Genomic DNA, 13679 nt, shown 5'->3' with positions numbered 1-13679 from the left:
TTTCATGGTCACTCGCCAGGCTTTCACTCGATATCCTGTGTTAGAATCTGTGGGTAAACCACTGTTGATGGGAGAGCTGCAGTAAGTGATGAAAGACAACAGAGCCTGCGACCCTGGTGGTGCGCTTTTGCTCACATCAAGAGTCCTTAGGGCTATAAACTGACTTTGTATCACCTTAAGTTCTTTTCTGAGCACCTCCCACTAATCTTCTGTAGTTCTATTAGCACAATTGACCAGTTTACTGTGGCGATTTGTCTCGTCGCATTGAAGTTAATCTTACCCAAATCTAACATCTTGTCTGTTTTGTGTTTTAAGCATGTAGACTGAAATTTTCAAAGCATAAATTTCATGATTGTGTATGCACTGGTTATTGACAAACTGAAAGCAAACCCCTGAACAAATGCTGGCATTATAAGAACATGAGAAATAGGGCCAGCTCCACCATTTAATAAGCTCATGGTTGTTCTGATTATGGCCTTAACTCCACCTTCCTGTCTGCCCTTCATAATCCTTATGCCCTTAACCATCAGAATCCTGTCTAACTCAGCCCTGAATATGTTCGATGACCCAGCCTTCGTTGCTCACTGGGGAAGTGAATTCTAAACAGTAATGACCCTCTGTGAGAAGAAATTCCTCCTTATCCCTTTCTATAATGGGAGGTCCCTTATTTTTAAACTGTGCCCCCAGTTCTAGATTTCCCATGAGGGAAAACATCCTCTCAGCATCTACCCTGTCAAGCCCACTCAGAGTAGGACCATCTCTCATTCCTGTAAAGCACAATAAGTATAGATCTAAGCTGCTTAACTTTTCCTCTTAAGACAAGCCCTGCATACCAGGAATCAGACGAGGGAACCTTCTCGGAACTGCTTTCAATGCAGGTATGTTCCTCAGGTAAGGTGACCAAAACTGCACACAGTCACCTAAGTGTGGTCTCACCAATGCAAATTATTCCCCTCAAATTTTGATTTTTTTTTAAGCGCACCTTTCCCTGTGTTGTATATTAGTTTGCAGTCTTACTTGGAGAACTGCCTAATTTGTACTGTAGCTTAGTTTCTATAGTAACTGGATTCAATTTAAGAAATGTTTTAAAAGATTTGCAAGGATGATACCAGAACTGCGAAATTATACCTATCATGAAAGGTATATTCAGAAAGAGATAGGTGGACTGGATTTTTTATGTCTTGAAAAAAGAAGGCTGAGGGGGTTACCAGATGGAAGCTTTTTAAAACTATGAAAGGTTTTGATTGAAACACATTTACTGTATTGGTGGTGAAGCGCAAAACTAGAGGCTATCAATATAAGATGGTAATTAGCCATAGTTCACAAAGAACCACAGGCATCTCTCTTCATTAGGCAGAGACTATTGGTTATATAGCTTGAGGGGCACCACTCCACATCAAGCAGGGACAAGGTAAAGAGGCACAGGCCTCCATCAATGATATAAGAGAGTCACCATGAAATCAAATAAGGAATTTGGACGAAAATTCTTTACGCAGGGAGTGATGATAATGTGGAACTCGCTACTGCAGGAAGTAGTTGAGGCAAATAGTATAGATGCATTTAAGGGGTAGCTAGATAAGTATGAGAGAGAAGAGAATAGAGAGCTATGCTGCTGGAGTTTGAGTTGAATGTAGAAGGATGTGAGGAGGCTGGAGTAGAGTATAAACTGCAACATGGACTGGTTGGGCTGAATAGTCTGTTTATTTTAGCATTGTATATTCTATGTAAAATTGTAAATGGCAATCAACAGATCTACGTACCTTTCTTGGTCCATGCAGTTATGCAGTTCACCAACAGTAAATACCCAGCCAACTTATGTGAAGTGTAGTCCCCTCATCACTGCTCCCCCCATCCCTGTTTAAGATTGAACAGCTGCTCATATAGATTAATATAAGGAAAGTACTGTCGATTGTTTGTAGCATACCAGTTGACCTTCAAAACCTCCAAAAATCCTCCCAAAAATGGGGGTCAACTTGGATGCTGAGTATAAAATTTGAACTCCTGGTGTGGGTGGTTGTCAAAAAAAACCCAGCAATTCATATTAAACTAATGTGGCACGGTCTATTGAATTAATTAATTGTACAAAGATAACTTTAACCACAATCAAAGCATTTTAAACTGTCAAATTCATTGTCTTAGGCATCTTTCGCAAAGAGTTATGAGTTATCTGAGCAATCTTGATCATCTGCAATAATAGACTGTTTCATTCCAAAAAGTTGTTACTAGCTGGTGGTCTGAAATCTTTGGACTTGGTTTGATTTGGCCCACTTAAGTGTATACTCATTGCATTTCTGGTGACGATGTAATCATTCTGACGATTTTCAGGGACCCTTTCTGATGCATGCTTCTCAAGATCAGGTGGCTGGTCCTTGTTCTGATGGCTCATTTGGTCCTGGGCGTCATCTTTAGGATGGATTCCTTCTTCCATTCTCTTGGTAATTTTTCACTGACGCTAAATTCCCTCACTGCAGCTCGGTTATTTGAGGAATTAGCAAAGGTTACGACTTTTAGCTTGCCAGCAGCTTCATTTTTTTTCTTATTCATGGGATGCAGGCGTCGCTGGCTCAGCGAGCATTTATTGCCCATCCCCAATTGCCCTTGTTCAGAGGGCATTTTAAGAGTCAACCACATTGCTGTGGTTCTAGAGTCATGTAGGCCAGACCAGGTAAGGATGGCCTTCCCTAATGGACATTAGTGAATCAGATGGGTTTTTATGACAAATGGCAATGGTTTTATGGTCATCTTTAAACTTTTTAATTGCAGATTTTTATTGGATTCAAATTCCATCATCTGCTGTGGTGGGATTCTAACCCAGGTCAGAGTATATTACCCCTGGGTTTCCGGATTACCAGTCCAGTGGCAATGCCACTACGCCACCTCCTCTCCCAATACTTCAAACTTAATTTGTTTTGCTGGGGGGACCCATTTCTGTTTGTCACTTGCCATGCAGTCTGCTCTATGTGGGCTTGTCTTAAAACGCTGTGCATTATCTCCACAACACAGCCTGTATGGCCTGCTTGATCCCATACTCTGACTTACAGCATAAGGTTAGTAAAGCATGTGTTTCTGGGGTGAAAAATTGAGGCCAATTACTAATGTGAATATAGCACTTTGTAGCAGGGGTGGGGGTCCACTTAAATGCTGATTATATGCAAAAGCATGATTTTGGCACTGAAAGATGGAGTCAACTTATATACCAGGTCGACTTGTATGCTGTGATCTATGGCAAAGAATAAATTGTCTTCTGCCACTCATGGTTACAGTTCTTCCCAGAGTATAACTTTACATTGTTTCAGAAGTTGGGGATTGGGTTAGATTTTGAAACTCCTGATCTGCAACGGATCCAGAGTTTGTAAACCAGCCCATTTTGTCACTCTGCAACATAGAAAAATATAAAATGGCATTGCATTTGCTTCATTACACAAGTAAAGATTTAAGCTATTGAATGTACTGAAAATATCTAATTTTGCGAGTTTCTGATATGTTCTTGTGACACTTAAGAAACTCCTTATGATGAGGTGTGATCTCTAACCTGCCTCAATGTCTGCCAATATCTTCAGCTACAAACTTCATGAAAACAGCAAGGTGGTGAAAGAGCCTGATGCTTGTAACTTTGTAAAACTGCCCCCCTCCAAAGTGATACGAAATGCTATGATACCTGACAGTGGTGCAGCAGCTGACTGTTTATGGCTGAGGGACAATCACCCAAAGCACTTGTTACTTAGGTTTAACAGAAAACAAAATTTCAGTGGTTTATTCCTGAAATGTGGAGGAAGTACTATCCTTTTTTACAATTGTTTTCAAGTGTTTTTAATTGAAAGAAAGACCAAGCTTTGTATGTTTCAAAATATAATTCGATCAAAATGCTTGCAGAATTTAAGGCTTTGTTACAGATTCTGCCATGGCCAATGCAAGGTTTTAAGCCAAAGCATTTGATATCTAGTTTTCAAACTTTTTTTTAATCACAAACTGAATATTGCACCTGTTGTGCCTGCAAACAAAACATGTTAAATTTGAAAAGACTCAACAACAGTGCAATTGCAGCTGCTTCCAGTGACGAGAACTGAGCATGAGTTCAAATCTTGTGCAGCAGTGAACAATTGTGTTCCAAAGGCTCTGTTGAGCATAGCTGTTTAAAAATTACACTTATGACTTGACTATAATCTTTGTGTGAGGACTAAAAATAAAGACTGCTGTGCCAAAATTAATGAAGTTGTTGCTATTGGATGATTTGCTGACTATTTCAGTTTTTCAGTATTTCATTTTTAAATGGTAAGCTATTTGACAAAATTGAAAAGCATTTTGTGTTTCAAAATTTACTTTACAATTGGCTTTCTGTGGCTAAAAGCTCTTGGACATGCTTGGATTAATAAAGAGACCTAGCATGAATTTATTGAGGGCAAATTGTTTGAATAACTTGAGATTTTTGATGAGGTATCTGAGGATAGGTGACGGTGTTGCCTTGATTTGCATATGGCTTTCAAAAAGCTTTTGGCAAAGTACCGCAGAATAACCTTTATTAGCAAAATTGAAGCCAATGCGATTAAAAGGGTAGTAATAACATGGATACAAAAATTGTTTTCTTTTATATTCATTCATTTGTGGGATGTTTGTGTTGCCTGGAAGGCTAGGGATAGAAAACAGCATTTGGTGAATGGCTGTTTGTATGGCTTGTTGCAGTCCATAAGTGGCGGAACTCCCCAGTATTTGGTATTAAGACCAGTGCACATTTGATATGCATTAATTAATGACTTTGACTTGGGGGATACAGAGCATAATATCGGAATCTGCAGATGACATGGAACTTGGTAGTGTAGTAAACAGTGAGGATCATAATAGACTTTAGGAGGATATGGCAAGTAGAATAGGTGGACACATGGCAGAAACTCAATGTAGTGGAGTATGAGGTGATACATTTTAGTAAGAATGAGGAGAGACAATAGAAGCTGAATGGTACAGTTTTAAAGGGGGTACAAGAACAGAAGATCTTGGAGGTGCTTGTTTGCAAATCTTTGAAGGTGGCAGGACTGGAAAGTAAAGAAGTTAATAAAGCATATGGTATCCTGGGCTTTATTGAATAGAAGCATAGAATGCAAAAACCAGAAAATATTGTCTCCAATTCTGGGCACTATACTTTAGGAAGGATGTGAAGGCTTTGGAAATGGTACAGAATTGTTCAAAGGATGTGGGATTACAGTTATGTGAATATGTGAAGCTGGGATTGTCTGTGTAGGAGCAGAAAAGGCTTAAGAGGAGCCTTAAGAAATTTTAGAAGAAAGTGAGGATAGAGAAAAGGCAGAGTAGATGTGATATTTAAAAGGGTTTAAAAATAATTAATACAGTACCAAATAAGAAATCAAAGGATAAAAAGGAATTGATGAATGTGTTCACATGGATACAGAAGAGAGTTGAAGTGCAGAGAGCAAATGCTCGGGTCAAAGAAAGCTCTTTGGAATGTAACGGTGTATAGCTAAAGTGGTACAAACAGGGGGTCGGTTTTCTGGGTGCTCTGAACTGCAGAATTTAACTGATGACACCAAATGGGGAGCACTAATTTTCTCAAAATAAATTTTAATAGGTGTTTGAAAGGATTTAAATAGAGTAAATAAAGAAAAACTGTTTCCAGTGGGTGAAGAATCAATAACGAAAGGGCACAGATTGAAGATGAATAGCTAAAGAATCAGTGGCGGCATGAGGAAAGACTTTTGAGCTGCAAGTGGTGAGGATTTGTAATTCACTGCCTGATAGGGTGGTGGAAACAGATTCAATAGCTTTCAAAAGAGAATTGGATAAATACTTGAAGGAAAATAATTGCAGAAATATGTGGGAAGAGAAGGGGTAGTAGGACTAACTAAAATAAAAGCAAAATACTGTGGATGCTGGAAATCTGAAACAAAAACAGAAAATGTTGGAAAACTTAAGGTCTAGCAGCATCTGTGGAGACAGAAACAGTTAACATTTCGAGTCCTTCCTCCAAATAAAAGATGTGGCTATAGGTACTCGCATGGGTCTCAGTTATGCCTGTCTTTTTATAGGGTATGTGGAACATTCCTTGCTCCAGCCTGACTCAGCCCCCTCCTACAACTCTTTCTTCGGTACATCGATTACTTGTTTTGGTGGTGCTTCATGCTCTTGTCTGGACCTGGAAAAGTTTATCAATTTTACTTCCAATTTCTACCCCTCTATCACCTTCACGTGTTCCATCTCTGACACTTCCCTTCCTTGACCTCTCTATCTCCATTTCTGGAGATAGACTAACCACCAATATTCATTTCAAGTCCACCGACTCCCACAGCTCCTCACATCCAGTTTCCTGTAAGGATTCCATCCCATTCTCTCAGTTCCTTCGCCCCTGTCGCATTTGTTCCGATGATGCCACTTTCCAAAATTGCGCTTCTGACATGTCTTCCTTCTCCTTTAACCAAGGTCCCCCCCACCGTGGTTGACAGGGCCCTCAGCCATGTCCAACTCATCTCCTGAGTCTCTGTCCTCATACCTTTCCCTCCCTCCCAGAGCCATGATAGGGTCCCCCTTGTCCTCACTTTTCACCACCAGCTTCCGCATTCAAAGGACCATTGTCCGCCATTTCCACCAACTCCAGCATGATGCCACCACCAAACTCATCTTCCCCTCACCACCCCCATCAGCATTCCGTAAGGACTGTTCCCTCCATGACACCCTGGCCCATTCCTCCATCACACCCAACACCTCATCCACTTCCCACGGCACCTTCCCATGCAATCGCGGAAGGTGCAACACCTTCCCCTTTACCTCCTCCCTCCTCACTGTCCAAGGGCCCAAACACTCCTTTCAGGTGAAGCAGCGCTTCAGTTGTACATCCTTCAATTTGGTCTACTGCATCTGCTGCTCCCAAAATGGTGGTCTTTACATCGGAGAGACCAAATGCAGACTGGGTGACCACTTTGCGGAACACCGCCAGTCTGCCTGCAAGTATGACCCAGACCTGGTCATTTGCCATTTCAACATGCCATCCGGTTCTCATGCCCACATGTCCGCCCTTGACCTGCTGCAATGTTCCAGTGAAGCCCAACGCAAACTGGAGGAACGAACAGCACCTCATTTCCCAGTTAGGCACTTTACAGCCTTCTGGACTTAACCTTGAGTTCAACGACTTCAGACCATGAACTGTCTCCTCCATCCTCACCCCCTTTTTTTCTACATTCATTTATTAAAATCCATTTTAATTTTTATTCATTTATTAGTGGTTTTATTCCCATTTTATTCCATTTTCTATTTTTTCCCCACCTTACCCTAACAGGGCCATCTGTTACTTGTTCCATGATGTTCTTTCATACAATGCTACCCTTGTTCTGCTGTTATCACGTTCTGCTTTCTTACCATTATGCCACTATCAGCTCCTTTTTTAGCACTAACCACTACCATTAACACTCCCTTTGTCCTTTAGTTCATGACATCTTTGTCAATCCCTCCTCTGTCCCCACTTATTTCTGGCCTTCTATCCAACTCCATCTGCCCCCCCCACTTAGCAGTATAAATTTCATCATGTTTCCACTTCTTTTCACCTCTGAAGAAGGGTCATATGGACCCTAAATGTTAACTCTGTTTCTCTATCCACAGATACTGCTAGACCTGCTGAGTTTTTCCAGAATTTTGTTTTTGTTTGAGCATGACTAACTGCCCTTTGAAAGAGTCTGTGCAGGCTTGTGACTGAATGGTGTCCAACTATGCTGTACAGTTATGATTTTTAAAAGACATTTGATGTACCTAATGTGACAGTTTGTCATTTTGTTAACAGCTCCAGCTGTTTTTTTTAATTCAGTTGTTTGGGAGATCCTTAGGACTGGCGGGGTAAAGGGAATAAAATCATATTTGGGGCTTTACCTGGAGGAGATGATTCACTCTTAAAGCAAATTGTTACAGATTGAGTTTTATGAATTTCTGTTTTGGCTCTTGTTTCAGTGGGTTAGCAGTTTAATGATCTGGATTCAGTTTTCAATCCACCTGGGTACATTCTGCTTTGTTTATACTTCTGGGCAGCTTTATGCATGAACAATGGGTACAGGTTACGATGCAGAATATTCAAATATGGACTGGGGCAGCGTAAGTGCAAAAGGGATTGTTTGATGGCAGCACACTGAGCTATTACTTGCACCTCCTTCAATTTGGTGTATTGCATCCGCTGCTCCCCATGTGGTGGTCTGTACATCGGAGAGACCGAAAGCAGACTGGGTGACCACTTTGCGGAACACCTCCAATCTGCCTGCAAGTATGACCCAGACCTTCTGGTTGTTTGCCATTTCAACGTGTCATCCTGTTCTCATGCCCACATGTCCGCCCTTGACCTGCTGCAGTGTTCCAAAGAAACCTAACGCAAACTGGAGGACCGAACAGCACCTCATCTTCCAATTAGGCACTTTACAGCCTTCTGGACTTAACATTGAGTTCAACAACTTCAGACCATGAACTGTCTCCTCCATCTTCACCCCCTTTTTGCTATTGCTTTTGGTGAGACATTCCTTAGTGGCCAGATATATACCTTTCCTTATTCAAACTTTGTAGATTGACTGATCTTTATTGTAGTAAGATTCCTTTTGTGAATAATCTAATTTGGTTGGTACTTGAAATGTGGTTTTGCATGAATGTGTACTACCACATTAATTCCATAGCAATTCTACAGTTAAAAGCCCTAATTTTGAGCGCTCAGACAATACGATTACAACAAAGATAATTTCTAACTTTTTGAAAGGATTCCATACAATCTATATTTAACAAGTGGGATTCATTTGCGATTCAATGTATACAATTTCTACTTGCAACAAATTTTGAGGCAAAGAATGTTGAGGCCTTGTAAATCTCACCCATATACTTTACTAGAATGAGATGAGAGATGAGGGACTTCTGTTATGTGGAGAGACTAAAGAGGCTGGAATTGTTTTCTTTTAGAGAAGAGAAGATTAAGAGAAGATTTATTAGAGATGTTCAGAATTATGAAGGATTTTGATTGGCATGATCTTTGAAAAATACAGCAATGGGTTGCCAAAAACTGCTTATAGTGCTCCTAAATGTGGTCTTGTAATACTTAGCCTTCTCTCATTGACTTTGTATTCTATGCTTTTAGTACAAAAGCACTGATTTCCCTAGCCTTTTTTATGGCCAGATCAAATTACTGCGCCACCTTTTAAAGACCATATCTTCACATTTGAAGTCATTCTGCTGCTTTACTTAATTTAAAACTTCCATTGTTTATGGAGCAATTCCTGAAAACATGTATAGTTCAATGTAGAAAAAATGTGAGGCAATATCTGCCTAACCTGCACAGATATCTCTGTCCTCCGTTAGCATTTTACGATCTTTGTTACAAATTACAGTGCTCCCCATTTGGTGGCATCAACTAAATTCTGTAGTTCAGAGCATACAGAACACTCATTCCCTGTTCAATACCACTTAGCTACACCTCTACATTCCAAGGAGCTTTCTTTTACCCTAGCATTTGGTCTCTGCACTGCAATTGTTTTTTTCTGAATCCATGTGGACACATTCCTCTTAGTTAAATTTTATTCTTCAATTTCTTATTTGCATCTTTTTCAATTTAAAAAAAAATCTATTTAAATCACACCTATTTGGTCTTTTGTCTAATGTTTGTTTTTTTCCTAAAATTTCTATAAGATTGGTCAAACATAATATTTCCTATATAATTCTACCTTGCCCTGATTAGCTTATGTTTCTTCAAGTATTTAATAATTATATACCATATTATAGACTTCAGTAATTTACCAACAACAGAATTATGGCCACCTGCTCATGCCTTTGTCACATCAAGATTTGGTGATTCTGCTGTTTTCCAGACTTGCCTTCAATCTTGGACCCTCCATAAAATTGTGCTCATCCAAAGGTTTGCTGCCTGTATCCCAACACACTTGAGTCCTGTTCATCCATCGCCCCTGTAACCTACCTTGATTTACAAATTTTCATCCTTGTTTTCAAATTGCCTGCAAAGTCTCATTATCCTTACCTCTGGATCCTCCTACTGAGATTTCTGTACTTCCCTAATTCTGGCTTCTTCCTCACTATTGCCAGTTATGTCTTCAACTGGCTAGTCCCTGGCAAGTCCCTTGAGCTCTGGAATTCCTTCCTTAAGGCTCTCCATCTCTCTTTCTCTCTCTTGGCTTGCTGCAAATTTAATTTTAACACTTCTGTGAAGCTCTTTGAGACGGTTTAATACGTTAACTGCAATATATAATACAAGCTGTTGTGCATGCCTGTCTTCCCTTCAAGTTTTCCCCCCATTAATTTTCTCCAACAATGGCCGGGATTTTCCGGCCCTGTCGCAGGCAGGTATGGAAAATCCCGGCCATTGTTGTTACTCTTTATTTTGTGGCTTACCCTGTCTTCCTATTTTGAAGAGCATTTTAATTTTAGGACCCTTGGACCATCCAGCACAATATTACTTTATGCATATTTTTGGAATATTTATAGTGTTGTGTGACTCTGCTATTTCTTCGCTAGCTTCTACTGATCTTTCAATCTGAACAGTCAGTCCCCAATGATTATCTACCTTAAGTTTGAATAACTTGGTTTAGTCCATCTCCTGGACAAACAGCCTTCATTAACCTTTCCATATCCAACTCTGCTGGACCTATAATTTTAATATCCACTTTCTCTGAAAGTGAAGCAAAATTCTTAGTCTTCCTAATTTTCTGCTAGCTTTCCTGAATTTACCCTGGTTGTTTTTATCTATTCTGTAAGTATTTTTTGATTTTTTTTAAGAATAAAAAAGCAGAGTGGTATTTAAACAGAGAATGACTGCAGAATTCCGAGGTGCAGAGGGATCGGCTTGTCCTAGTACGTGAGTCACAAAAAGCTAGTATGCAGGTACAGCAAGTAATTAAGGCTAATGGAATGCTATCCTTCATTATGAAAGAAATTGAACATAAAAGTAAGGATGTTATGCTACAGTTATCCAGGGCATTGGTGACACCACATCCCATATACTGTGTGCAGTTTTGATCTCCATATATAAGGAAGGATGTAAATACATTGGAGGTGGTTCGGAGGAGATTTAAACCATAAGACATAGGAGCAGAAATTAGGCCATTCGGCCCATCGAGTCTGCTCCGCCATTCAATCATGGCTGTTAAGTTTCTCAACCCCATTCTCCCACCTTCTCCCTGTAACCTTTGATCCCCTTACCAATCAAGAACCTATCTATCTCGGTCTTAAATACACTCAATGACCTGGCCTCCACAGGCTTTTGTGGCAATGAATTCCATAGATTCACCACTCTCTGGCTAAAGAAGTTTCTTCTCATCTGTGTTCTAAAAGGTCTTCCCTTTACTCTGAGACTGTGCCCTTGGGTCCTAGTCTCTCTTACCAATGGAAACATCTTCCCCAAGTCCACTCTATCCAGGCCTTTCAGTATTCTATAAATTTCAATCAGATCCTCCCCTCATCCTTCTAAACTCCATCGAGTATAGACCCAGAGTCCTCAAACGTTCCTCATAAGTTAAGCCTTTCATTCCTGGGATCGTTCTCGTGAACCTCCTCTGGACCCTCTCCAGGGCCAGCACATCCTTCCTGAGATACGGGGCCCAAAATTGCTCACAATATTCTAAATGTGGTCTGACCAGAGCCTTATAAAGCCTCAGCAGCACATCCCTGCTTTTATATTCTCGTCCTCTCGAAATAAATGCCAACATTGCATTTGCCTTCCTAACTACTGACTCAACCTGCAAGTTAACCATAAGAGAATCCTGGACTAGGACTGCAGACATCTGAATTCTCTCCCCATTTAGAAAATAGTCTGTGCCTCTATTCTTCCTACCAAAGTGCATGACCTCACAGTTCTCCACATTGTATTCCATCTGCCACTTCTTTGCCCATTCTCCTAACCTGTCCAAATCCTTCTGCAGCCTCCCTGCCTCCTCAATACTACCTGTCCCTCCACCTATATTTGTATCATCTGCAAACTTAGCCAGGATGCCCTCAGTTCCTTCATCTAGATCATTAATGTATAAAGTGAAAAGTTGTGGTCCCAACACTGACTCCTGTGGAACTCCACTAGTCACTGGCCGCCATCCTGAGAAGGACCCCCTTATCCCCACTCTCTGCCTCCTACCAGACAGCCAATCTTCTATCCGTGCTAGTATCTTGCCTCTAACACCATGGGCTCTTATCTTACTGAGCAGCCTCCTGTGCGGCACTTTGTCAAAGGCCTTCTGGAAGTCCAAGTAGATAACATCCATTGGCTCTCCTTCGTCTAACCTACTCGTTACCTCCTCAACGAATTCTAACAGATTTGTCAGACATGACCTCCCCTTGATGAAACCATGCTGACTTTGCCCGATTTTACCATGCACTTCCAAGTATTCTGAAATCTCATCCTTAATAATGGACCCTAAAATCTTACCAACGACCATGATCAGGCTAATCGGCCTGTAATTTCCCGTCCTTTGCCTCACGCCCTTCTTAAACAGGGGGGTTACATTAGCGATTTTCTAGTCCTCTGGGACCCTCCCTGACTCCAGTGATTCCTGAAAGATCGCCATTAACACCTCCACTATCTCTTCAGCTATCTCCTTCAGAACTCTGGGGTGTAATCCATCTGGTCCAGGTAATTTATCCACCTTCAGACCTTTCAGTTTTCCTAGCACCTTCTCCTTGGTAATGGCCACCGTACTCACCTCTGCCCCCCGACTTTCTTGAATTTTGGGGATGTCACTCGTGTCTTCCATCGTGAAGCCTGATGCAAAGTACCTATTCCGTTCCTCCGCCATTTCTTTGTTCCTCACTACTACTTCTCCAGTGTCATTTTCCAGCGGCCCAATGTCCACTTTTGCCTCTCTCTTACCCTTTATATATGTAAAAAAAACTCTTGCAATCTTCTTTCATATTACTGTCTAGTTTACCCTCATATTTAATCTCTCCCTCATTTCTTTTTTAGTTGTCCTCTGTTGGTCTTTGTAGGCTTCCCAATCCCCTGGTTTCCCACTGCTCTTTGCCGCATTGTATGCTTTCTCTTTAGCTTTTATGCTGTCCCTGACTTCCCTTGTCAGCCATGGTTGCTTTGTCCTCCCTTTAGTATGCTTCTTCTTCTTAGGGATGAATTTTTGCTGTGTCTCCCAAATCACTCCCAGAAACTTCTGCCATTGCTGTTCCACTGTCTTTCCTGCTAGACTCATCTCCCAGTCAATTCTGGCCAGCTCCTCCCTCATGCCTCTGTAGTTGCCTTTATTCAACTGTAATACCGTTCCATCTGATTCCAGTTTTTTCCTCTCAAATTGCAGGGTAAATTCTATTATATTATGGTCACTTCCTCCTAAGGGTTCCTTCACCTTAAGCTCCCTTATCAAATCTGTCTCATTACACATCACTAAATCTAGAATTACCTGTTCCCTAGTGGGCTCCACCACAAGCTGCTCCAAAAAGCCATCTCATAGACATTCCGCAAATTCCTTTTCTTGGGATCCACTACCAACCTGATTTTCCCAGTGTACCTGCCTATTGAAATCCCCCATGATCACTGTAATCTTGCCTTTCTTACACACCTTTTCTATCTCCTGGTGTATCTTGTGTCCCACATCCTGACTACTGTTCGGAGGCCTGTACGTAACTTCCATTATGTTTTTTTTTTACCTTTAGGTTTACTAGATTGATACCTGGGATGAGTGGGTTGTGTTGTGAGGAAAGATTGGAGAGAC

The 13679-nt window shown here is 41.0% G+C and overlaps 1 protein-coding gene across 4 annotated transcripts in view; it reads left to right on the top strand.

The window, feature by feature from the left end:
* rcor1 (REST corepressor 1) overlaps nt 1–13679 on the top strand; it is a 151133-nt gene that overhangs the window by 26968 nt on the left and 110486 nt on the right. The gene's annotated exons all lie outside the window — the stretch shown is intronic.

This window comes from Carcharodon carcharias, chromosome 20, assembly GCF_017639515.1.
Source record: "Carcharodon carcharias isolate sCarCar2 chromosome 20, sCarCar2.pri, whole genome shotgun sequence".
In the NCBI taxonomy this organism is placed as follows: domain Eukaryota; kingdom Metazoa; phylum Chordata; class Chondrichthyes; order Lamniformes; family Lamnidae; genus Carcharodon; species Carcharodon carcharias.
This window is presented reverse-complemented; position numbering and strand designations above follow the sequence as displayed.